Below are 14,028 nucleotides of genomic sequence, written 5' to 3' on the forward strand. Positions count from 1 at the left end.
TGAACTCACATGTCTGGAATTTGGATGGAGGTACATGGGCAATGGGGATGACTTGACCAAGGGTCTCTTTTTATATAACGCTTGCCTTAAGCTCCTACACATATACTAGTGGGTGCAGGTTTCCCATAAGCAGCAAGATGGAGTGAATCCCATGTGTAAGAAAACTGTGAAGTCTCTGCTTAGATCATGTTTGCAGTTGCCTTACTGGCTAAAGCAAAGAACCTGGCAAACCCCGAGCCACTGGGAGTAGAGTACTCAATCTACTACATAATCTGTTGACATGAGATTCAAAACTGGGGATCTTAGAACAAGGAAAATGGGCTAAAAGAGATAATAGGAGCACAGGGTACACCTAATAGCCCAATGGTCTGAGGTTGAATGAGAGAAAATCGGTTACCTCCTAAGGGATCTTAGCAATACAGAATCATCAGGGAAAAGTCAGGTTTTAGTTGGAGAAAGAAGGGAAGGAAAAATTTCTAAACTGGTGAACAAGAAAAAGTTGAGGAAATAGCGTATTTTGTTAGGGAGTGGCAATGATTTCCTGAGGGGTTTGGGAGCTGAGAATGAGATCAAATTAAGAGATTAAAAGCCAAGTGATAAGGAGTAACGTGAGAGTTTGGAGTTTATCCTGGAGATCAGTATAAGAGGAATAAATGTGTATAATAAAAGTTTTTCACTTAGAGTAACCTTGCTGAGGAGATATTAAAATGGGTATTATGTTTCCCATAACTGGTTCTACCAGGTAAAATTATTAAAGGACCAGACAAATAGTCATTTCAAGTTTGCCAGACTCTTAGTGGACCTAACTGAAGACATTTCATGACGAATAACAAATGTTGAAACTACGGTGTGTCGCCCTTGAACATTCTTTTCCATCCAGAGTGCTACTTTTTACTCCTTCATAAGCATAGCCACCATAGACTTCCCCACCATTCTAGAACTTAAAAGTATACATTTTACCCCCTCAGTGAACTATTGAGTGTATTTCTTTTTCTGGCATGTGTTCACTTGCCTGATAAGTAAATAAAAACTGCTTTGTCTTTTTATTTTTTTGAGAGTCTTGTTTATTTTTTGTTAAGAGCCTTATAAGATGGTCACAGAACAAGTTGTGGTGATGACTTGGTGAGTGTTCCAGTGGGGGTGGGGAGGGCATCTTTTTCAGAGCATGCAGGTTTCCACTGAGGATGGCCGAAGCTCAGTTGAGAGCACTCAGACCTCTAGGCTTCATGTCTAACATCCAGAGCACAAAGAAAACTTTTTTATAGAGGATATCTTTTAAAGTGCTCACTTGGGCAGCACATATGCTAAAATTGGAACGATACAGAGAAGTTTAGCATGGCCCCTGCGCAAGGATGACACACACATTTGTGAAGATGTCTTTTATGAAATATATGCTTCTTAGGATCAACAAAATAATCTGTACAGTGAGATATTTTATGTATATAGGCAAAGTAAAAATCCCCCTAATTTATTTATCTCTACATTTAGACATATTTCTAAACATTCTTATTTTATCTTCATAGTCAAATATAGATTAATCATCTATGAATATATCTAAAAATGAATTTATTTACATGCATGAACTACTAGTTATTGTTCTATATAAATAGATGATTTTCAATTTAACAGTTCTACATTATTTTTAAGTAATTCTCTAGAAGTGCCCCTGATTTTAGCAGACTAAAATTTTGAGAATAAGTTCATGTCTACCTATCCATAAACTTCATGATTTTAAAAGTCTTTATCTTACTGCTCAGCCTTTATCTTTCCAGTTAGAGGAATCCTCATTTATAATCTGTCATTATCCAGAAGGTTCTGCATACCCTTGATCAACAGTAGAAAGGTTAAGCTTCACTTTCTAAATCAGGACCTGAAGGAACTTGATAAGAGACAGCTAGAGTCAGGGATCATTAATCACTATCATGCTAGAAAAATTGAGAAAAATATCGAGAAATATAACATTGTAATTTGGGAACTTTCTTTTCTTCCTTTTTTTTTTCTTCTTTCAAAATTTGAACAACATATGTTAAGAGAATTAAGTTTCAAAATTAAGTTACTAAATAAGGCTTATGATAAAAATTTGTATTTGAAATGATATAGTCTTTCAAAATAGCACAGATTTTGTATAATGTTTTATTAGTAAACTTGAGGTTAAATTATTTATCTTCAGGTGTAATAGACCCACAAAGACTTGAGAAACTGGAACTTTTTTATATTCCTCCTTGTCTCTCCATATACCTTTATATCACTCCCTATCTCCATCCCCCAGCTGCCAAAAAGCCAACTATTAAGCTATATCTAAATCTATATAATATTTTTCATACCTATGTAGGATTTGAGGGAAAAACTTTTATAAATTCACTTTCATAATACTTTGCTTGAAGTAAATGATGGGTTATAATGTGCTCTGCAACCAGACTGGCATGAGATTGTGGTTGGGGAAAGAGAGGAAAGGAAGGAGTATGTGTGTATGTGCATGTATGTGTATATGTTTATGTTAGAGAAAGAGCAAGAGTGAGAGCAAAAGATATTAAAGATTTTTGAAGGATATAGCACCTCTTTTGGATATATAATGCTGGAGAATTTAGATAATTGGAAGATGGTGCGTGGGAGATTTCTGATGCTATGGGTGTGGATGAACTCATTCAAGGAAAGCGTATAGAATGAGAATTGGAAAAATCCAGGAACAATTTTTGTTCACAAATATCAAAACAAGAAGCTCTAAGTAGTAAGAGCTTGATCTGGACCTATACCAGAAAACTGCTCTCTGGTCACTAAGATATATGAATTTAAAAACAAAGATTTTGTTTAGGCTTCAATGGTAGTTATGAAAAGCAGTGGGAGAAGCAAATGTTAAACTAATTATTGAAGATTCCCTACATGCTTTGAAGCATTTGAATCATATCCTATCATCTTAAAATTAACACAAAACCTAAAATGGACAATTGGAATACAAGCAAATACTATGAGGCATATTTCAGATCCTTTCCATAAGTAAGTTGAAGATGATGATCCTCTTTGACTGTTTATCAGTTACCAAAATGTCTCTTTAATACAATTTTGTATACTTATAGGCAAATGCACAAATGGCTATCAACAGGTATTTGATTTATATATTTAGTATAGATTTCATTGATATATAACTGACACAGTATTACATTAGTTTCAGGTATACAACATAGTGATTTGACAAGTTTATACATCACGCTATGCTCACCACAGGGGAGGCTACCATCAGTCACTTTGTAATGCTATTCTAACACTATTGGCTGTATTCCCTAAATTGTATGTTTTATCCCCTAATTTATTCATTCCATAATTGGAAGCCTGTGTCTCCCACTCCCCTTCACCTATCTTGCCCACGCCCCACTCACCACCCCTTTGGCAGTTGTCAGTTCTCTGTATTGATGAGTCTGTTTCTGCTTTTTTGTTTGCTTATTCATTTGTTTTTTTCAGATTCCACATATAAGTGAAATCATATAATATTTTTCTTTCTCAGTTTGACTTATTTCACTTAGCAGAATACCCTTTAGGTCCAACCATTTGTTGCACATGGCAAGATCTCAGAGTTTTGTTTTTTTTTTTTTATGGCTGAGCAATATTCCATTATATATATATATACACACAACACATCTTTATCCATTCATCTATGGATGGACACTTAGGTGGTATCTTGGCTATTGTAAATAATGCTGCAATAAGTATAGAGGTGCATCTATCTTTTTTGAATTAGTGTTTTTATATTCTTTGGATAAATAGTAGTGGAATTACTGGATCATATGGTAATTCTATTTTTAATTTTTTTTGAGGAATCTCCATACTGTTTTCCACAGAGGCTGCACCAGTTTGCATTCCCACCAACAGTGCACGAGGGTTCCCTTTTCCCTACATCCTTGCTAACACCTGTTACTTCTTGTCTCTATGGCCAGAATCAAAGAAATTAATGACTATATTTCCTTCTAGAATTTTTATGGTTTCAGGTCTCATATTTAGGTCTTTAATCCATTTTGAGTTTATTTTTGTGTGTGGTGTAAGAAAGTGGTCCAGTTTTATTGTTTTGCATGAAGCTGTCCGGTTTTTCCAGTACCATTTGAAGAGACTGTCTTTTCCCCATTGCATATTCTTGCTTCCTTTGTCACAGATTAATTGATCATATAAGCATGGGTTTACATTTGTATCTGGTCTCTCTATTCTGTTCCATTGATCTTTGTGTCTATTTTTGTGCCAGTACCATACTGTTTTAATTACTACAGCTTTGTAGTATAACTTGAAATCAGGAATTGTGAAACCAGTTTTGTTTTTCGTCTTCAAAATCACTTTAGCTATATGGATTCTTTTGTGGTTTCATACAAATTTTAGGATTATTTATTCTAGTTCTGTGAAAAATGCTGTTGGTATTTTGAAGGGATTACATTAAATCTGTAGATTGCTTTGGGTAGTATGGACATTTTACCAATATTTGTTCTCCCAAACCATGAGCATGAATATCTTTTTATTTGTCTGTGTCATCTTCAGTTTCTTTCATAAGTGCTTTATAGTTTTCAGAATACAGGTCTTTCACCTCCTTATTAAGTTTAACTCTGGGTATTTTACTATTTTTGGTGCGATTACAAATGGGATTGCTTTCTTAATTTCTCTGTTGCTTCTTTATTAGTGCATAGAAATGCAATGAATTTCTGTACATTGATTTTGTATCTTGCAAACTTACTGAATTCATTTATAAGTTTTAGTAGTTATTTGGTGGTCTTTAAGATTTTCTGTGTATAGTATTATGTCATCTCCAAATAGTCAAAGTTTTACTTCTTTCTTACTAATTTGGATGTCTTTTATTTCTCTTTGTCGTGTGATTGCTGTGGCTAGTACTTACAGTAATAGGTTGGATAAAAGTGGTGTATTGTTCTTGACCTTAGGAGGAAAGCTCTCAATTTTTATTTTTGAATATAATGTTAGCTGTGTGTTTTGCATAAATGATCTTTATTATATTGAGGTATGTTCTCTCTAAACCTACTTTGTTGCAGGTTTTTATCATGATATTGGACTTTTTATCATGATATTGGACTTTGTCAATTGCATTTTCTGATCTATTGAAATGATTATATATTTTTATCCCCTCTCTTATTGGTCGGTCACACTGATTTGTGAATATTGAACCACTCTTGCATCCTGGTTATTAATTCCACCTGATTGTGAATGATTTGTTTTTTTAATGTATTGTTGCATTTGGTTTGCTAATATTTTGTTGAGGATTTTTGCATCTGTATTCATCAGAGATACTGACCTGTAGTTCTCTCTTTTTTTTTTTATAGTGATTTTATCAGTTTTTGCTATCAGGGTAGTATGTTCCTTGTAAAATGAATTTGGAAATTTTCCTTCTTCTATTTTATGGAATAGTTTGAGAACAAGTATTAACTCTTCTTTAAATGCTTGGTAGAATTCACCTGTAAAGCTATCTGATCCTGGACTCTGTGTGTTGTGACTTCTTTTTAAATTACTGATTCACTTTTATTGCTGGTAATCAGTCTGTTCAAATTTAATGCTTTTTCATGATTCAGTTTTCAGAGGTTATGTATTTCTAGGAATTTATCAATTTCTTCTAGTTTGTCCAATTTGTTGGCATATAATTTTTCATAATATTCTTTTGTAATATTTTATATTTCTGTGGTGTCATTTGTTATTTCTTTTCTTTCAGTTCTGACTTTGAGTCATCTCTCTCCTTTTTTGATGAGTCTGGCTAAAGGTTTATCAATTTTGTTGATCTTTTCAAAGAATCAGCTCCAGGTTTCATTGATCTATTCAGGGGTTTGTGTGTGTGCTTGTGTGTGTGTGTGTGTGTGCACGCACGTGCACGTGTTGTGCTGTTTTATGTTTTGTGTTTGTTTTTGGTTTTTAGTTTTTATTTCACTTATTTCTGCTCTAATCTTTATTATTTATTTCCTTCTACTGATTTGGGGTTTTGTTTGTTCTTCTTTTAGCTCTTTTAGGTGTAAGTTTAGGTGGTTTGAGATTTTTCTTGCTTCATGAGATAGGCCTGTATTGCTATAAACTTCCCTCTTAGAACTGCTTTTGCTGCTTTTTCTCTCTCTCCTTTTCTTTTTCTTTTTCCTTTTCTTTTCTTTTACTGGGTTTTTATTTGTGGTTTTCATTCAGTTTGTATATAACATCTTCTGTATATAGCAGTTTATATTAAATTGATGTTTGCTTAAGTTTGAACCCATTCTTTACTCCTCTCCCCTCAACCACCTTTTAGGTATAGTATATGGTGTCATAATTTACATCTTTAATTTTGTGAGTCCCTTGACTGATTTTTACAGATATGTATTTTTAATGTTTTTGTGCTTCCTACTTTCATTACTCTTGCTTATGAGTCCACTCAGAGTCCCCTTTAACATTTCTTGTATGGCTGGTTTAGTCATCATGAATTCTTTTAACTTTTTTTTGTCTGGGAAACTCTTTATCTCTCCTTCTATTCTGAATGATAACCTTGTTGGATAGAGTATTCTCGGCTGCAGCTTTTTTCCCTTCAGCACTTTGAATACATAATGCCACTTTCTTTTCTGGCTGGCAAAGTTTCTGCTTAAAAAATCAGCTGATAGTCTTCTGGAGTTTCCCTTGTATGTAACTGCTTTCTTTTCTCTTGCTGCTTTTCAAATTCTCTCTTTATCACTACTTTTTGTCATCTTAATTACTATGTGTCTTGGTGTGGACTTCCTTGGGTTGATATTGCTTGAGGATCTCTGTGCCACCTGGATCTAGATTTTTGTTTTTGTACCCAGTTTAGGGAAGTTTTCAGCTATTATTTCTTCAAATAAATTTCCTGCCCCTTTTTCTTTCTCTTTTCCTTCTGGGATCTCTATGATGCTAATGTTATTATGTTTGATGGTGTCACTGAGTTCTCTAGTTGTATTCTCATTTTGCATAATTTTTTTTTCTCCCACTTGATCAGTTTGATGACTCATGATGATTCATTACTCTGTCCTCCAGGTTGCTGATTTGTTCTTCGGCTTAGTATACTGTTTATCCCATCTGGTGTGTTTTTACTTTCACTTATTGTGTTCTTCGTCTCTGATTGGTTCTTTTTAATCTCATTGTTATGGGTGTCACTGATGTCCTCCATTCTTTTCTCAAATCCAGTGGGTATCTTAATCATTACTTTGAATTTTCTATCAAGCATATTACTTATCTTCATTTTGCCTAGGTCTCTTGCTGTGATTTTGTCCTGTTCTTTCATGTGGCACATATTCCTTGGTCTCCTCATTTTGTCTAACTCTCTGTATCTGTTTCTCTTGTTAGGAAAGACAACTATGTCTCCTGCACTTGAAAATAATGGCCTTATGAAGAAGAGGTCCTGCAGTTCCCTGCCATGTAGTTTCCCTTCTTCACTAGGACCTAGTGCTTCAGGGAAATCTCTTCTGTGTCATGTGTGTACCCTGCTGTTGTGGCTGAGCCGGTTTCTCCTTAAGTTCAGTCATCTGCAATGCCTTTCTTTTCCTGTTGTGGGCAGTGTTTGGCTCCTCTGGTGTTATTGGACCAGTCTGAGGCCACCTTAGGCTAGAGTTGAGTCGGACCAGGTGTTTGCCAGAGATGCTGCAGCAGCAAACTGCCAGGCATTTTCCCTGTGGTGTCCCTGGTGAAACTTTCATCAGTGGGCAGGGCCTGTAGTCTGACTGCTTGTGTTCCTCCAGCCCTCTGCTGGGGCCGTTGTCAAACTGGTACGTGTGATTATCTTTGCGCCTCTCTGGGGCAGTGGTCACTTTGGGGTGGTGCTGGCCTCCGTAGGGGCTGCTTGCACACTGCCAAGCTTGCAGCACTGCCCTGGATGGGCTTTGGTCAAGAGAGTATTGGAGAGGGTGGATCTATTGAAGCACAGAGGCTGGGAGGCTGGGCAGCAGCGTTACCAAGCTTTCCATGCCTGGTCCTGGGCAGGAGGGGCCCTGTAGCACTAGGACTGAGGTGGGCTGTCTGGAGGGGTGGATCCCTAGAAGTACATTGCAGGGGGAGGTGGGGCACAGTGGTGGTGCTAGCAAGCTTTGTGCAGTCTGGTTGTCTGTGGGAGTAGCCCTGCAGCACCTGGACCGAAGTGAGCTGTCCAGAGGGGGGGATTGGCAGAAGCACAGTGCAGGGAGGTGGTGTAGTGTGCTAGCAAGTTAGGTAGGTACCTTTGAAACTAATGCTTCAGTGCTGTATCTCTGCTGGCCGTTTGTTGTGCTGTCTCTTTAAGTCAGGGACTCAGTTTTCTCACCCCCCCAACCCTCCCAGAGCTGAGCCTGCTGATTTTTTCAAAATTCCATGTTTTAAGTCCTGCTGGCTGTAAGAACTCCTGAAATTCAGCCCCTCTTTTTGTAAAAAGCCAAATGTTATGGGGAACTGTCTTCCCCATGTGACTTCCCTGGTGTGGGTGTGTGTTTCTCCCCCCTTGCCCTGCCAGTGATGTCATTCCCTCCTGTGCACAGTTCCACAATTCTGTTTAGTTCCTGACCCTGCTTCTACCCTTTCTACACTCTTCCATGTGGCCTCTTCTCTACATTTTTTTTTTATTATTAAAGATTTTATTTATTTATTTGAGAGTGAGAGAGCATGAGAGGGGGAGGGTCAGAGGGAGAAGCAGGCTCCCCGCCGAGCAGGGAGCCCGATGCGGGACTCGATCCCGGGACTCCGGGATCATGACCTGAGCTGAAGGCAGTCGCTTAACCAACTGAGCCACCCAGGCGCCCCTCTTCTCTACATTTAATTGTGGAGTTTATTCTGCCAGTTTTTGGGTAATTTTCTTGGTTATTTACACTGATGGAGGGGTTACCTAGTTGTATCCATAGGAGAAGGTGAGCCTAGGGTGCTACTATGCCATCTTCCCTGGATGTCCCCAGTCATGATTTTTACTCTTTGTTTTGTTGATATGGTATATCATGTCAATTGATTTGCAAATATTGATACATCCTTGCATCCCTGGAATAAATCCTACTTGATCTTGTTAAATGATTCTTTTAAAATATTGTTAAATGTGGGGCGCCTGGGTGGCTCAGTTGGTTAAGTGACTGCCTTCGGCTCAGGTCATGATCCTGGAGTCCCGGGGTCGAGTCCCACATCGGACTCCCTGCTCGGCAGGGGTCTGCTTCTCCCTCTGACCCTCCTCCCTCTCATGCTCTCTGTCTCTCATTCTCTCTCTCTCAAATAAATAAATAAAATCTTTAAAAAAAAATAAATAAAATACTGTTAAATGTGGTTTGCTAATATTTTGTTGAGGATTTTTGCATCCATGTATATGAAGAGTATTGATCTGTAGTTTTCTCTTTTTGTAGTGCCTTTGTCTGGTTTTGATTTCAGGATAATGTTGGTATAAGGATGTATATTAAATATGTTAGTGTGCATACCTGTGGGGGAGTAGCCTGGGGGTAAGGTTCAGGGAAGAAAGACAAGAAATACTGTGAAAAAATAGGACAGAACAAGAGAGGCATCTTTAATGTGTCTATAATATGTAATATACTGCAAATAAAGGGATATGATGAACTCAGCATGCTCTTTAAGATCAACCAAGTGATTAATTTTAAAAAGTATTTTTCTTAATAGTTGACTAAATGTTAATAGATTATGAAAAAGTAAATCACAAAATTTATTTTTAAAAGTGTATCATAGTTTCTAAAGGATTTAATTAAAAGGCATAATATTATATTTTCTAATGTAATCACTTGGACATGCTTTGTTTTGAATGTGTGACTGATCTTTCTCAAGATACAAAATTTATGCAGAAAAAAAAGTTTTAATGTTTTAAATCATAGTCCATGTAAAGGAATGATTATTCAGTATTAGCTAATGTAATTCCCAACAAAGAATGAATAAAAAATAACTGACCCTTAGAAACATATTAAAATTTGAGTTAGAACTAAATGAACGGGCGCCTGGGTGGCTCAGTTGGTTAAGCGACTGCCTTCGGCTCAGGTCATGATCCTGGAGTCCCGGGATTGAGTCCCGCATCGGGCTCCCTGCTCGGCAGGGAGTCTGCTTCTCCCTCTGACCCTCCTCCCTCTCATTCTCTCTCTCTCAAATAAATAAAAATAAAATCTTAAAAAAAAAAAAAAGAACTAAATGAACAATATAAATAAAAATGTAATAATATTCCAATCCAAAGGAAAACTTTAACACCTGCGTAATTTCTGTTGGACCTATCAGAGTTTATGATCCCTCTCTCTCTCTCTTTTTCTTTTTTTATAAAGCAATGTAGTTCATACACATTCACTTAGGGCTACAATCAATATTTATTGTTAATGCTCCTATTTTGTTTCTAAAACTTCCAAGTATTCACCATAATGAGATTTTAAGTAACCGCCTAAGGCAATACAGATTTTGTCATAAATAAGAAATTAGCTATGGCAAAAAGAGCAGCATATTAACATGTGTTGGGCAACTGTTCCAGTTTTTCTTAGCCTGAACAGTGTTAGTCTCTGCCATTATCATGAATTTTGCAGGCAACTTGTGAAGTTTTGTTGTGGTTGTGTTTTCTCTCTCTGGTAAATGAGTCTTCGTATTTTAAAGTAGTTATTTTTACCTTTTTTCCCCTCCATCCTAATGGAGTCTCTGGAGTAGAATACACTTTACTAAAGCACTAAATAACTATTTTCCAGTATAAGTACCAGTTTTTGCTAAGCACAATTTCACAATTTTTGCAAAGCAAAAGTTCAAGATAGTAAAGATAAACCTGTAATCTTATTGGCTTGGTCCTTATTTCATTTTTCTTCTCCACTCAAGTAAAGTATAAATTGAAAGATATAAGAGGGTAATTTATTGATATAGCCTCTAAATCCATAGTTTTTCATCTCATTGAACTCCCATTTCCTAGTTTTTCCTATTTTCTGCTAATAGAAATATCCTCTCAAGATTTCTCATGACTCTGTCATATTTTAAATTTTCAAACTTTATTATTGTTCAAGGCACACAGTCCTCTTCTGGTTCTCAAGGCCTTATGTAATCAAATTCCTATTGCAGTGACAGAATGTTAAATGGAATTTTCTCTGTGGTTTCAGAGATACTATAGTGACCCCAAAAGCCAAGGAGAAGTGTAAATGCATATCAGCTAAGCAGGACAGGTAAACAAATTGCACTGAGTTTTGCAGTCCTCTCGCAGTCCATGCCAAAGCTATAGGAAGGGAGGCTGGTTCTGATGGAAACAACCAAGCTCAATACCAGGTGTATTTCCTCTCTCCTCCCTCTGAGTGCTCCTTCTACCCTAAGCTATCCGAGACTTGCTTAAGAGAACACAAGTGGAGAGCTGAATATGTGTCCACTGGATTTGAAGAGTAGTGATACCAGGAAAGTACCCCAAACACCTAAAGACCAGAGACTGGTCGGAGTGAGGAGGCACTGGTGTGTAAGATTTACTTCCACCTATTGGTGGCAGAGTGTGTTTCTCATCTTCCAGAGTTGGACCCCCAGGAAGAAACCTGGATTTAGATGATGTTGAAAGAAAATCACCCGGCCCAATGGAGAGAGCCTTTGTGGAGAAGATCCCACTGAAATCCAGGGGCGAAGAGAGTGCTTGTGTGTTAACACAAAATAAGAACCTAAGAGGTAAAGTCAGCATTTGGGCACATGTTATAGTGTGAGAGTACTTAAGCCAGGTACCAATCTAGTATGATCTTTTCTACTTTTTCCTTTTTCCTTGGCTCTAGCCTTGCAGTAACTAGAGACAGTAGAGTTAATGCAGGGGGAATCAAAGACAAAGGGGAAAGGAAAGAAACCAAACACACTTAGATTCCCCAACTGTAGATGCCCAAACTAAATTAGATGGAAACTGAAGTAAAGGAGGCAGGCTTTTGTTCACAATGTGAAGTTGAACATTTGATATCAGACATGATTAGATTTTTCTGTAACCTGTAAATATTTCTGTGTTAGGCCAGAGATTGATTGGAACAGCTATGGAGACTGTTTGCCATCTCCTCAAGTGTGAAGGAGGAACCAGGTGACCTAAAGTTCTGTAAACCCATGTCCCCTCCTGTACCTCCCCCGTATGAGTGATCAGATCAGTTAGGGTACAGTGTTATTTTTTTTCACCCCGCCTTTGTCTTCTACCCTTACTTAGTTTCATTAATATTTATTTACACTACACATATTTATGGAAAAGAGTTTATTCACTGAGTCAAAATTGAAGTTTTGAAATTTAAAAATTATGCTCACCTATTTTCTCCTACTTTGGACAGTATCATCTTTTCTCTGAGACAATGATTGCCACAAACTAAATTGGGGGTGAAGTTCATGGAGAGCAAATGGTACAAGAAAGTGTGAGAGACAATTATCATATCTCATTCACATGTGGAATTTGAGAAACAAAACAGAGGATCAAGGGGAAGGGAGGGAAAAATAAAGACAAAATCAGAGAGGGAGACAAACCGTAAGAGACTCTTTTTTTTTTTAAGATTTAATTAATTTATTTATTTGAGACAGAGAGAATGAGAGAGAGAGAGCACATGAGAGGGGGGAGGGTCAGAGGGAGAAGCAGGCTCCCCGCCGAGCAGGGAGCCCGATGCGGGACTCGATCCAGGGACTCCAGGATCATGACCTGAGCCGAAAGCAGTCGCCCAACCAACTGAGCCACCCAGGTGCCCCCGTAAGAGACTCTTAATCATAGGAAACAAACTGAAGGTTGCTGGAGGGGAAGGGGTGGGGATGGGGTAACAGGGTGGTGGACAATAAGGAGGGCACATGATGTAATAAGCACTGGATATTATAAAAGACTGATGAATCACTGAACTCTACCTCTGAAACTAATAATATACTATATGTTAATTAATTGAATTTAAATAAAATAAAATTTAAAACAGAGTGTGAGAGAAAATCAGCATGGGCTAACGTCTTAAAATTCTGTCAGATTGAGAAAGAGACTGTTAGCTGTCTTCCTTGATTCTGTTCTCCCCTACTTACATATTGTAATAGAATTTCAGCCTGGGAAAATAGCTGCTTAGCTAAATAATACATTTTCCAGCCATTTTTCAGCCAAGCTGGACATAGAATTAAGTTCTATCAGTTGGAGGTATATAAAATGAATTTTTCTGTCAGGTAAGTACTTGAAGGGGGGTGCTCTTCCTGTCCCTTCTTCTTCCATTTTGTGGTTTGGAAAATGGACACAGTAGCAAGCCATCTTGTGCCTTGTGGATGAGGGTAGTATGCTTTGCTTGCAGAAGGAGCTGCAGGATCAGCCCTATAGTGCTCAAACTCAGACTGCCACATCAGAGAGCTATAAATTTATATGTTTAGGTTACTGTTATTTTGGGCATCCTAGCTAACATAACCACCAAAAATATGCTGACTTTTCTATTCATCTTGTAAATTGGAAGACTTGGATCAATACTTGCACACTTAATTCCATCTTTAAAATATTAATATTGTATTAATCTTATACATGGATGATATTAATTTGATATAGATCATAGATTCACTTTCAGAAAGTAACATATCTTGATTCTGTTACTATTTAAGGTAAAAAAAAATGACAAAGTGACTATTATCATCATAATTATTTCCCATTATTCAAGAAGTATTAGCTAATGCAGTAAGACAAGTAATATTTATGAGAATTAAAATATTTGGTAACAAGAAAATAGTCATCTTTAAAGATGTTATGATGACCTAAATAGAAAACTCAAGGGAATAAAGTGAAAATCCATTTGAAGTTAAAAAAAAAGAGTTCATAAGGATGTTTACCATATGAATACAAAAAAAATCAATAGTTTTCTATATACCAGCAGTAATCCATTTGGAAATCTAATGGAAACAAGACTTCTTTCATGAGAGTAATAAAACTATTGAGAAGAAACTTTTAAACTATATTAAGAAATAGAAGATCGGGCGCCTGCGTGGCTCAGTTGGTTAAGCGACTGCCTTCAGCTCAGGTCATGATCCTGGAGTCCCGGGATCGAGTCCCGCATCGGGCTCCCTGCTCAGCAGGGAGTCTGCTTCTCCCTCTGACCCTCCCCCGTCTCATGCTCTCTCTATCTCATTCTCTCTCTCAAATAAATAAATAAAATCTTTAAAAAAAAGAAATAG

General features: G+C 37.2%; 1 non-coding gene across 1 annotated transcript; it reads left to right on the forward strand.

The window, feature by feature from the left end:
* Positions 1–1,280: 1,280 nt before the first annotated feature.
* Positions 1,281–1,384, forward strand: LOC118015526. The gene has a single exon (XR_004680670.1). It is a non-coding gene; the product is annotated as a U6 spliceosomal RNA (small nuclear RNA).
* The last annotated feature ends 12,644 nt before the right edge of the window (positions 1,385–14,028 follow it).

Source organism: Mirounga leonina, unplaced genomic scaffold (assembly GCF_011800145.1).
Source record: "Mirounga leonina isolate KUSES-001 unplaced genomic scaffold, KU_Mleo_1.0 Mir_165, whole genome shotgun sequence".
NCBI classification, from domain to species: Eukaryota; Metazoa; Chordata; class Mammalia; order Carnivora; family Phocidae; genus Mirounga; species Mirounga leonina.